At 39.9% G+C, this 12,695-nt stretch overlaps 1 long non-coding RNA gene across 1 annotated transcript; it reads left to right on the forward strand.

Moving 5' to 3' along the window:
* The first annotated feature begins 3,809 nt into the window (after positions 1 to 3,809).
* On the forward strand, positions 3,810 to 11,211 carry LOC141351250 (uncharacterized). Its single transcript, XR_012359483.1, has 2 exons — positions 3,810 to 7,875; positions 10,795 to 11,211. It is a non-coding gene; the product is annotated as an uncharacterized lncRNA (long non-coding RNA).
* The last annotated feature ends 1,484 nt before the right edge of the window (positions 11,212 to 12,695 follow it).

Here is a 12,695-nt window from a genome sequence, read left to right on the forward strand (position 1 = left end):
GCAGTGGCCTTGTCATTACCATGAAATGCATGCTGTACATCGCGTAGGATTTGTTCTTGTGCTTCAGTCGTTGCACATAGGCCTTGTTTTTCAAGCCATGATTGCATGGCTTGCCAGAAGAGCCTGAACAGAGCCTCAGATGTTAGCTTTATGCTTCTTACTCCTCTTGCCAGCTGTTTTCCTTGAAGCAACTGTTGAGCTGTTCCCTCTGCATACACATCTGACTCAGTTAGTATGTCAAACAGTCCACCATCGCCATAGAGCTTTCCGATGCTTGCTAGGTAAGCCATTGTGATATGCATACCTCCCAATCTCATTGTTATCTTTCCTTGTAAGGGCAATGGTTTGCTCTACAATATCTGTTGTGCTTTACTATAAAAGGCAAGGTCTGCTGTCACAAGAATATGGTGCTGTCCCAGTTCTGCAGCAAGCTGTACAAGTCGTATCATAGCTGTGTAGATGGTGGACAATTCTGAGGGTGATTCTCTTATGAAGGGCAGGTAGAGAACACTGGCTACTGAACAAGCAGTGTCTGATGTGAAGGCATTAAATGCAGACCAAGAGGGACATGCTGCTGATTCTCAAATAAATTTCGGGACAGCTTCCATACCAGATCTCTGTCTTCAGCTGCTTTAGAGATTGTTGTATTTGTGTGAAATAACTCAGGTTGGGCAAGTTCAGGTGGTTCGGGTCGCTTTGTAGATTTGATGTATCTGTAATCACAATTGAAATGAGAGGATAAGCTTATGATCATATGCTGGGTCATCATCACATGTTTGGTAATCCCTGTGGGCATCTGAATCAACACACCAGTTGACAAAGTCATACAGGATGTTGGGTACATACTTGCTGCATTGGAGACATGATAGACCAGGGGTGGGCAACTCCTGGTCCTGAGGGCCAGTGTCCCTGCAGAGTTTAGCTCCAACTCTAATCAAACACAGCTGAAAAATCTAATTGAAGTCTTCAGGACTGTTTGGAAATGACATTCAGGTGTGTTTGATTAAGGTTGAAGCTAAACTCTGCAGGACTGTGGCCCTCGATGCCCACCCCTGTGATAGACGGTCACTGCTGAAATATGATTGACTGTCATGCTCTACCTGCTCCATGCTTTTCCTTAATATGTCTGCAGCCCAGTGTAATATTTGGATTTCGGAAAGACTCTGACTTGTCTGTGGAAATGTTGTCTCACTGTCTACTGTTATTTCTGTGAGTTTAGCAGCTTCCCTCAGTGCACAACCTATGGCCATACTATCTGAGCAGATCAGATCTGACTTTCCTGGACGTGGAAAAAATACAAGCCTGTCTTTGTAATGCTGTATCAGCTTTTCCTTTAGTTTCCAGGATATATATTTCTTGTGTTGAACTATGGACACACCTTTCTCAGCAATGGTCCTTAGTATGTTGTCATAGCTATCAGTCAAAGAGGTGAGTGTCTTCACTTTCATATATTTGGACAATATTGTTTTATCAATGTCTTCAGTGAGCTTAATAAAGGCTTTGTCATAGACACTGGTCTGCTTTTCTGTTTCTTTTCTTCGTCTGGCAGCTGCTATATTTCGTTCCGAAATGTAGTGTGCAAGTGTAAGGGGCTGCTTTAAAGAAAGCGATGAGAAGATGAATCCATGTGCAAAAGGTGTTTTATTGAGTAAAATCCCAAAAGGGCCAGCAAACAAATCCAGTAAGGGCAAAACCAACAAACGTAATCCAAAATACAGGCAATGTGTCAGGGCAGGCGGCAGTACAGGCAAAATCCAGATAACAGGCACAGGTCAAAAAACAGGAACAGATACAGATAAACACGTAACAGGCAGATGCAGACAGGATGTTGGCGATGTAATAATCAGCCAGGAGCGGGTGAACAGGATGTGACTTATATACAAGAACAAACAGGAAGTGTGAAGTGAAACATGGCAGGATGTATATCAAAATAAAAGCCAGAACAGAACAGGATGTCAAAATAAAAGTCCAAAACACAAAAATACACAGAATACAACCAGAACACATAACAAAACCATTACAGCAAGGCACATTTTGTGGTATTTGGCATCATATGCAAAAAGATCTGGGCATGAAAGAATTCGAAGATGTACATCTTCATCAAGCCTTTCAGAAGCTGCCCGAAGGTCCTTGTCTCTGGTACTTGTGTCTGTACCAGTCGAAATGGGTGTCAGAGGTTCTGGTCTAGAGCTGGCCTTCCCACAAATGAAACAATCTGTTCGGATTTCAAATGATGTTGTATCAGCCCTACTCAGCCTTCTTGGTGCAGATGTGCTCTCACTCTCAACATTTGCAACTTGCTGCTGCTCACTGATTTTTGTCTTACTGCAGTAGTTCGCTCTACATGATACATGATATGAAACTTTGATTTTGGAGGAAAGTATGTCATCTGTATATGGAGCCAGAGTTTTATGGACATCATCATCTCTCTGCTGAGCAAGGTTAAGTATGCGTTGGAGGCCTTCTACTGTGGGGTTTTGGACATAGGGATCTTTTTTCTTGCCCTTTTCAAAATGTTTCCCACAAGTTATACAAAGCTTTGGATCCAATGTCTGTAAGACATTCTCCATAATTCAAGAGACTAGTGAAAAGGAAAAATTATATACATTTCAGAATTTTCATTTCAAGTTGAATTACACATGCAACATTAAGTAATTTATACAACTAGCTACTTAGCTTCTTGTATTAGGCTAGGTCAGCCTTTTCATATGACATAATATTTGTAATTATTTACCTGTCTGGTTAGGAAGATATCAATAAAGTAGCTAGCTACAGCTAGATCAACCATTAGCCTCACAGAGAGACGCAAGAGAGAGTGGCAACACTGTTATCGGAGCTCCGTCGAGTTCATCATCCAAATCCTATTTTCTTACTATCTTGTTACTATCTATATAATATAACTTACTAGTTCATCTTAGGAATACTTTAGCGTGACGATTATTCAACAGTATTTATAACTAAATCGATTTATCACTGGTTAACACTTAGTGTTAGCATATAGCCCGCTAGCGCAAACGTGCCGGCTGAAGTTTGTTTACCGTTTCCTCACTGTTTGTTTACTGTAAATCTGCCTTCCTTTTCGATCTAATGGCGGACTCATCCGATGTATGTTTTTCAGACCTTTCCTCACCAGAGCGGGAAGCTGTGGAGGAGTTGTGTCCCGGCATTAGCACCAGGCGGTACAGCGTGCCTCACATCACCCTGGCTCCTGACACCCGGAGACGTACGAGGCAGCCAGCGAGCGAGCACCGGTCTCGATGCAGCTTCACGGACCGCGTTCAGGCGAACAGAGACGCCATCGCCCAAAATGAAAACGGTAAGACTCCGCTTGTCATTGTAACCTGCACTGCTTGCCACATGTACAGTTTAGCTTCTTCCGTCAGCACAGAGGGGTTTACATGTGTTAAGTGTATTGAAGTAGTAAGGCTGACGGAGAAGGTTGCAGAACTAGAAGCGCACATCCGAACGCTCGTTGAGGACAGTAAGACCGCTAATGCTAATGTTAATGTTTCAAACACTGTTTCGGGTGCGCCTACGGTAACGCGTAGTACACATAGCTCGGTTCCGGCAACTGATTTAACACGGCCGACTAACTGGGTGACTGTCAGGCGGCGTAGTCATATTCGATGCCCATCGAAGTCCCCCCTAGTAATTTCTAACAGATTCGACATTCTAAACAATACGCCGGCTGAGACATCTGTTAAAGGTGCCCTTGTTATTGGAGACTCGATACTTAAGAACGTGAACATTGAGGCACCAGCCACCACAGCCGACTGCACACCGGGAGCCAGATCGTCAGACACTAGATCCAAACTTAAAGTACTGGCTAATGCTAAGCGTAAGTTTTCTAAAATTGTTATTCATGCCGGCGCAAATGACACCAGACTCCGCCAGTCAGAGATCACCAAAGATACTATTAAAGAGGTGTGTGAAATTGCAAAAACAATGTCAGATAATGTAATTTGCTCTGGTCCCCTCCCCGCCTACCGGGGTGATGAAACTTATAGCAGATTAGTGTCTCTTCACCACTGGATGTCAAAATTGTGCCCTCATCATAACGTAGGGTTTATAGATAATTGGAAACACTTCAGGGGGAGACCTGACCTGCTAAAGAGAGATGGCCTTCATCCGTCATCGGAAGGAAATGCTATACTCTCTAGAAATCTGACCAATACTCTAAATTCTAATACAGTTTGACTACCCAGGGCCCAGGTCAGGAAACAGATAGATCGGCCTACCCGTCCATCTGTTAGTAGCTCTGACATGTCAAGATCACATATATCCCAGAACTTAGAGTCTATCTTACCAGAGTATCAACACATTTCAACTGTGTGTGTTCCTCGAACAAACGAATACAGAGCACCGTTTACCTCGTCTCGTACAAATCTTACTAACATAAAATTAGAAAACAATACGTTTACAGATGAACCTCGAATGTTAAAATTCGGCCTTCTTAACATTAGATCGCTTACCAATAAAGAACCTATTGTCAATGAAATAATTACTGACCAAAACTTAGATGCACTCTCTTTAACAGAAACCTGGCTTAAAGCAGACGATTACATTAGTTTAAACGAATCCACCCCACAAGACTACTATTATAAACATGAACTGCGTTTAAAGGGGAGAGGGGGTGGTGTAGCTACAATATACAATTTTTTTTTTAAAGTAAACCATAAATCCGAACTAAAATTTAATTCATTTGAAATAATGCTATTAAATATGGAAATAACTGATCGTAACCATAAACAGCTCTCTTTTGTCCTTGCTACAATCTATAGACCTCTGGGCCATCATGTAGATTTTCTTAAAGAAATATCAAATTTCCTGTCTGACCTCGTAGTCACTGTAGATAAAGCTCTTATCGTTGGTGACTTTATCATACATGTTGATAACCCAACAGACACATTAGGATTAGCATTTATGGATATTCTAAATTCTCTCAATATTAGACAAAACGTGACAGGGCCCACGCATACTCATAGGCACACATTAGACTTAATTCTGTCACTCGGGCTCAATATTAATGAAATCGAGATATCACCTCAGAGCGATGCAGTTTCAGACCGTTGCCTTGTCTCATACACGGTACTTCTAGATATGATCACTCGATCCACAATACGCTACCGACTAGCCAGAACAATAATTTCCACCACTAAAGATAACTTTATTAGCACTCTTCCAGACATGTCCCAAATGAAACATGTAGCAGATAACCCTGAATATATAGATATTGTAATAGAAAACCTGAAGAGTATTTGTTCTAACACATTGGATGCCGTAGCTCCAATTCGAAAAAAGAGAATCAAAGAAAAAACGCCAGCTCCATGGTACGACCATCAAACCGCTGCCCTTAAAAAGGCTGCTAGAAAAATGGAAAGAAATTATAGAAGCACAAAGTTAGAGGTATGGCGTGCAGCATGGAAAAAGAGTGTTAAACACTACAGACAGGCTATAAAAATCGCCAGATCTACGTATCTCAGCAATCTTATTAAAGAAAATCATAATAACCCTCGCTTCCTCTTTAGCACAGTTGCGAAACTGACTAGAAATAAAGAACAAACAGAACCCACTCATAAACTCCCACACAATAGTAACGACTTCATGAACTTCTTTACTAAGAAAATTATGATTATTAGGGAAAACATTGTAGGTACCCAAGCAGCCACCACTCTACCCAGTAATACATTTAACGCTTGCCTACCATACGAACATCTTGAGTCATTTAAACCTACTACAATAGATGAGCTATCTAAATTAGTAGCATCATCCAAATCATCGTCCTGTATATTGGACCCTGTTCCCACAAAATTACTCAAAGAGGTATTCCCTATAGTGTCTAACCCAGTACTAAATGTCTTTAACTCATCATTAGAATTAGGCTACGTTCCAACAGCTTTCAAACTAGCAGTTATTAGACCGCTCATTAAAAAACCAAACCTTGACCAGGGAGATCTAAATAACTTTAGACCAATCTCAAATCTCCCTTTTCTTTCCAAAATATTAGAAAAGGTAGTGGCAAGCCAGCTACGCACATTCTTAGCAAATAATAGTACGTATGAAAAGTTCCAATCAGGATTCAGGCCCCACCATAGCACAGAGACAGCGCTGCTTAGAGTTACAAATGACCTTCTCCTAACATCCGACCGTGGTGAAATATCACTCCTTATATTATTAGACCTTAGTGCAGCCTTTGACACAATAGATCACACAATCTTACTTAATAGGCTAGAAAACTATGTTGGCATCAGTGGTCAGGCGCTAGCTTGGTTCAGATCGTATCTAACCAATCGCTATCACTTTGTTTATGTAAATGAGGAGGAGTCACATCACTCCCTGGTTAAATACGGCGTACCGCAGGGATCAGTTTTAGGTCCTATCCTGTTCTCGTTATATATGTTACCTCTGGGAGATATTATCAGAAATCATAGCATTCAGTTTTACTGCTATGCAGATGACACACAGCTTTACATCTCCTCGCATCCTAGCGAAACACAAAATTTTTCTAAGCTATCAGACTGCATCAGCGATATAAGTGACTGGATGTCACATAACTTTCTTATGCTAAACTCCAATAAGACAGAGATACTTGTTATCGAACCGAATCGCTACAAATATAATATGACAGATTACAAGTTGCCCATAGATGGCTGCACTGTGGTGCCAACCTCCAGGGTTAAGAATTTAGGTGTGATGTTCGACAGCAGTTTATCCTTCGACAGCCATATCTCCAATGTCTGCCGCACAGCATTCTTCCACCTTAGAAATATCTCAAAAATACGCCATATGTTGTCTGCATCAGATGCAGAGAAGCCTATCCACGCTTTTATGACCTCTAGAATAGACTATTGTAACTCGTTACTCGGAGGATGCCATGCAAAACAGGTCAACAAGCTTCAGCTAGTTCAAAACGCTGCTGCAAGAGTTCTTAGTCTAACTAAGAAGTATGACCGCATAAGCCCAATTCTGGCATCTTTACACTGGCTACCAGTTAAATATCGTATACAATTTAAAATATTACTAATCACCTACAAAGCCTTAAATGGCCTAGCACCCTCATATCTTAGAGAATTATTATCAGAATACAATCCATCACGTGCATTGCGGTCACAAAATTCTGGCCTCTTAATTATCCCTAAAATATCAAAAGTGTCTAAAGGTGGCAGATCCTTTTCCTACTTAGCCCCTAAGCTATGGAATGATTTACCAACGACGTCCGAAAATCAGAGACAGTAGATAACTTTAAATCTAGACTTAAAACTTTTCTCTTTAACAAGGCTTTCAAATAGTTGTTTTAACAATGGTACTCTTCTCCTAATAGCTAGCTTGTACAACCTAATAAATAAATAAATTAATGAATAAATTAAAACCTTTTTTTCGTCAACACTTCAAAGCATGGTAAATCTCATTAATACTCTTTAGTAATATGCTGAAACTTTGAATTGGTTTTCGATTGAGTCTTAACTGCCAAATATGGCCGGCTTGCAATTTTGGCCTTTTCCCATGACCTTAAAATAGTATGTCATACAGAACCATTTGCCACTGTACGTTAGTATTAACGACGGCAGTGGGGCCTCTGGCCTTAGTCAAACGAGTTCTGTTTCCGTTTCTAAAATCATCAACTATATGTAATACACTTAACCAGCAATAGTTAGCCTGTCCGGAACCGAGCTGACTAAAACCACATTACTGTGTGACACTTGTTTTCTATGTGAACGGCCCCTACGCTAATAAGATTTTGTTTCTCTCTCCCTGTCTCATCCTTGATCCCGAGGACGAGACAAACAGATCCAGTTCCGGTACATGTGAAAGTCGGCACACAACTGATCTACTAGCTGTTCTTCAACGTGATGTCCAGCTGATGCCTGACCACTGGTGGACAGTAACGAAGTAAATGTAATTCGTTACTGTACTTAAGTAGTTTTTTCGCGTATCTGTACTTTACTCAAGTACTTTTATTTTGGGAGACTTTTACTTTTACTTTACTACATTTTAAAGTCAAATATCTTACTTTTACTCCACTACATTTTAAAAAATCGGTCGTTCCTTTATCAGTGGATAAAAACCGTAACTGGGCAAACTAAAGCTGCACAAAAAAACCTAAGATGCACACGTGATGCGTCACCAATCAGGGTACAGCATGCGCTTCGTTTTGAACTTGTTGCCGCGCTGTTTCACGTAAACTACGCGAGTCGCACGAGTGCAGCAGAGAATGAAACTGCATTCAAAAACAACGGAGGAGAATCCTCAGGAGATAACTGACCCGTCACAACAACAATGGCTTTATTTATGCAAGTTTTTTTAAGTCCTTGAATAAAAGAACGAGTCCTTCGTGTCTTCTCTGCCTGCCTTGAAACTGTGCTATTTCGTTTTAAAAGAATACTCTTTCAAATCTAAGGAAACGCGTAGAGGTAAGCCATTTTTATTCTGGTTATATTTTTAAATGAGCAATCTTAACAGTAGCTTGCAGAAAACTGTTAATTGTGTTGCTAAAATATATACGACGTTATCATGAATGAACTTTAAGCTATGCAGGCTGAAGCTATTTTTAGCCGTATAGTTAGCTGTTTCACTTAAGTTCATTGTATTTGAAGCTCAGTGCTCTGTTATTTTGAAATGACAATTAATCACTATTAAGACTGTTGTAAAATATAAATGACATTTTGACTAGCCATGCAGTGTATGATGCGTGGATTGGAGTGCTCCTTATTAACTGAGATTGTTATTAATATTTTCAAAAGTTTTGCTTCCATAATATATAAATGCATTTAATTACTGTATGTATTACAATCAGTGGTGTAGTCTACGTGATACGCAGGACTACGCCGTATAAACTAGAAATTGTCAAGGATTTCCGTATACCCACTAAAAATAGCGTCAGGAGGCGTAACAGCATGGTTTTGTGACATTTCAAACTTTTAGTCATAATTTAGATGTGAAGCACTAACCATTAGCATGCTACACTTGCTACTTTAGCGGGTTTAATGGATATACATAAGCTATATATTTGATGACTTCCTGCCGAACTGCGCGATCCGATCGGCGTATGAAATCAAATTACTACTATAGCGGCGCTAGAGTGACTGGGGAGCAGACTGCTGTGGCGCCACAAGAACCCACAGGCGAGTGACAACAAAGTACCGCGAGAGCGATGCCAGTTATCACATGGAGAAATCTGCTTTGAATCGCTCTCGCGGTACTTTGACATCACCAAGAGGTCTGCTTAGCGCAAAATGAAGTCGAACCTGCAGCGTAGCTGCTCGCGTGACACTGTAAACAAACAGTCCCTGGAGAAGTGAACGAGAGTTATCCGGAGAGTTAACAACGCACATGTGAGTAAAAAACATTTAAATCATCAGTCCAGTTTAATACTTTATCTCGAGGTAAGGTTTCAAGTGCAATAAAATAAGCCTGTTTATGTCCTGATGGTTTTAAGCCTCTTTCAGCATGTTTGCTTGTGCTTCCCTTCTCTGTGTTCATTTATATAAGATATGATCGTATATATCTTAAACTTCTATGATATATGATCTTAAACTTCTGTGAGGAAATTCATGTCTGCGTTGATGTTCAGTTCAGACTTGCAAATTAAAGAGATAATTTTCTTCACTTGGTTTTGGTGTCTAGGCTACATGATGGTCTTGTAATAATAATTAAGTAAAAGCCTATTTTAATTTTTAGACAATGCTTGTATTATATGCAAAAAATAAGCTTTTTATATCAATGACTATGCAAATTTAATTATTAGAATTTGCTGTATTAGAGTTAATTCATTGTCATCTTAAATGTGTATTAATAAAAAACATTTACACCATTAAATTACACATGGTAAGGTTATCAATAGTTATGCATGTGTTAGCCACGGATTGAAGATTGTAAACAGTTTATTTAATTTTAATTAACAGTTGAGTAAGTTTTGGCCCCGAGTTAGATGTCGATTAACACTAAACCAGTCTAAAAATCAGTCCAGTTTCCCCAGCTGTAAACCCATTGGCTGTTAAACTCTTTTTTTTCTTATAATAAACTGACATGTTGATAACACATTCAGTTTATGTGTTTATGAGTAAACTTTCAGAATGCTCTGTTACATGAAGATCCATACTGTATGCATCTGTGAGTGTGGTGGTGCGTTGCGCTGGGACGAGTTAGCATAAGGGTGAGAGGGAAAAATCTGAGTATACTCCCTACAAAAATCTAGACTACACCACTGATTACAATATACATATGACATGCTAAACCACATGAAACGTTTCTGAAATTATATTCTGTAAGCCAAGGCTTGTTTTATTTGTCAAAGAAAGGGAGACTGATTTCTAGATAACGTTATGTATTTAATGTTTTGAAAACTGTTGTGAACCTGTGCTTAAGTCAAGTTTTTATTACACTTAAACTGATAAATTATTTAACAAATAAATCTTGAAATGAGACTTACTGCTCTCAAATCCTGTTATTTCATTTGATGCCAAAGGAAATTTTTTGTTTTTAAGGTTTTAGGCTTATGATAATTTTAATAGACATCAGTGTCTGATTTATTAATGTCCTTCTATTAATTGATTGGTTAGCCAAGAGAGTTATTTCACATAATTTGAGTTTTGTGACAAAAATGATACGGCCATAATAAATCAGTACTTTTGTACTTAAGTACATTTTGAGGCAGATACTTTTGTACTTTTACTCAAGTAAAAATTTTAAGCAAGTACTTCTACTTTTACTTGAGTAATATTTTACCCTGGGTATCTTTACTTTTACTCAAGTACACGATTTGTGTAATTCGTCCACCACTGTGCCTGACCAAAGACCACCGGCAGAACCCGCTTAATCTCCGCTTAATCTCCGCTTAATCTCCGCTTAATCTCCTTCCGTTTCAATGTGTATATATATATATATATATACCTCCCAAGGGTTTTTTCCTCCTATGACTTTTTTTTAACTTCCCCGGCTAAAATTCCGGGGTTTTTTTCTCCTAGGGGGTTTTTCAACCCGGGGAGGCAGCCTTTTTGGGCTTAACTTCTATACGTTACATTAGTAATACGTTTGCTTATAATGTTGATTTATAGCCGTAGCAAATTTAACTGCTTGTGCTATCGTTTATTATGTTGTGCTATCTGTCGATTTTCTGTGCTTTTCACTGCATCTATTATGTAAACCTGCTTTGATACAATTACCAAATTGTGAAAAGCGCTATATAAATAAAATTGAATTGAAAAAATTGAATTGAATATCTTATTCTTATCTAATCAAAGATTACACCAATGGGGTGAAGTAAGCAGTGAGTGCTCTACTGCCCTCTGCTGGCCTGGACAGACAAAAGCTAACAATATAAATAAAAGTGGATATACATATTTTAATAAAGGTGTTGCATTTCAATGTTAACATGATTCAATTTGATCTGTGTTTCATATGAATCGTATAGTATATTGTGCCTTATAAAATGTATCGTTATTAAAATTTATCATGAATCTTAAATATTTTCTGTTCATTTTAGACACGTCATACATTAAGTGACAGAACACTCTGATTGGTCATGCTTTATTTACAAATTTGGTATTGCCAGATTCAGCACAACCCCACCTTTCCAATAAGCCATCATATATGTTTCTATGATAATCCTGTCATGGTGGGATTACACCGAATAATGGAAAATTAAAGAAGAACCCAAACGCAGAGGATGTATCAAAAATAAACTATGTATTTAATAAGACAGAACAGAAAATACCCACGAGGGGGTAAAACAGAGGATAACTCAACACTGTGATTAAACACAAACCAAAACACGGGAACAAAACAGGAACGGGTAACAGAGCACACGGAATACATGAATCTCTGAACATTCAACAACGCACGCGCACAACACAGAGAACGCGAGGGCATTATAAAGACACCACATCAATGGGGAACAGGTGAACATAATTAATCACGTAAGACACGAGTACATAAAGGGAGTAGGGTGAAAGTGACAAGACACTGGGAACACGTGTCACACATACATGATGTGAAAACACACGTGTTCCCACGTAAACACAATGCTGCAATAGCCTTGCCCTCTAACATCCGACCTGTATAATAACCAAGGTCAGGCAAGACCATGACAGCCACAAAACACTGGGAACACGTGGAAGCCACACATACTATATGACTCCACATGTCCCCACACAGAACATAATACTGTCATGGCCTTGCCAGATACACTCAGACCTGAGTCTAATACAAAAGGTCTGGCAAGCCCATGATAGTACCCCCATCTTTAGAGACGGATACTAGACGTCCAAAAAACATAAACATTAAACACGAGGAACGAGAGACTGCACAACAGAAGACAACCACGACAAAATTACAACAAACAACAACGGTAAACAAACATACGTGACAAACAGGTTGGGGTGATTTAACAAAAACAGAACATCATGAAGGGGTGGTGGGGCAATAACAGGGGGAAAAAAATGTCCAGAATGTGGAAAATGAGTTCCAAAACTCTGCTGAAAAGCAGAGGAGTGACGTGTCCCGGGTTGCGCCGGCGGGTGACGTGTCTCCGGCTGCGCCGGCAGGTGACGTGTCTCCGGCTGCGCCGGCGGGTGAAGAGTCTCCGGCTGCGCTGGCGGGTGACGAGTCTCTGGCTGAGCCGGCGGGTGACGAGTCTCCGGCTGCGCCGGTTGCAGCTGCTGCTCCGACGCCCCCTCCGTCCTCTTCCTCCTCCGTCT

This window comes from Misgurnus anguillicaudatus, chromosome 19 (assembly GCF_027580225.2).
Source record: "Misgurnus anguillicaudatus chromosome 19, ASM2758022v2, whole genome shotgun sequence".
NCBI classification, from domain to species: domain Eukaryota; kingdom Metazoa; phylum Chordata; class Actinopteri; order Cypriniformes; family Cobitidae; genus Misgurnus; species Misgurnus anguillicaudatus.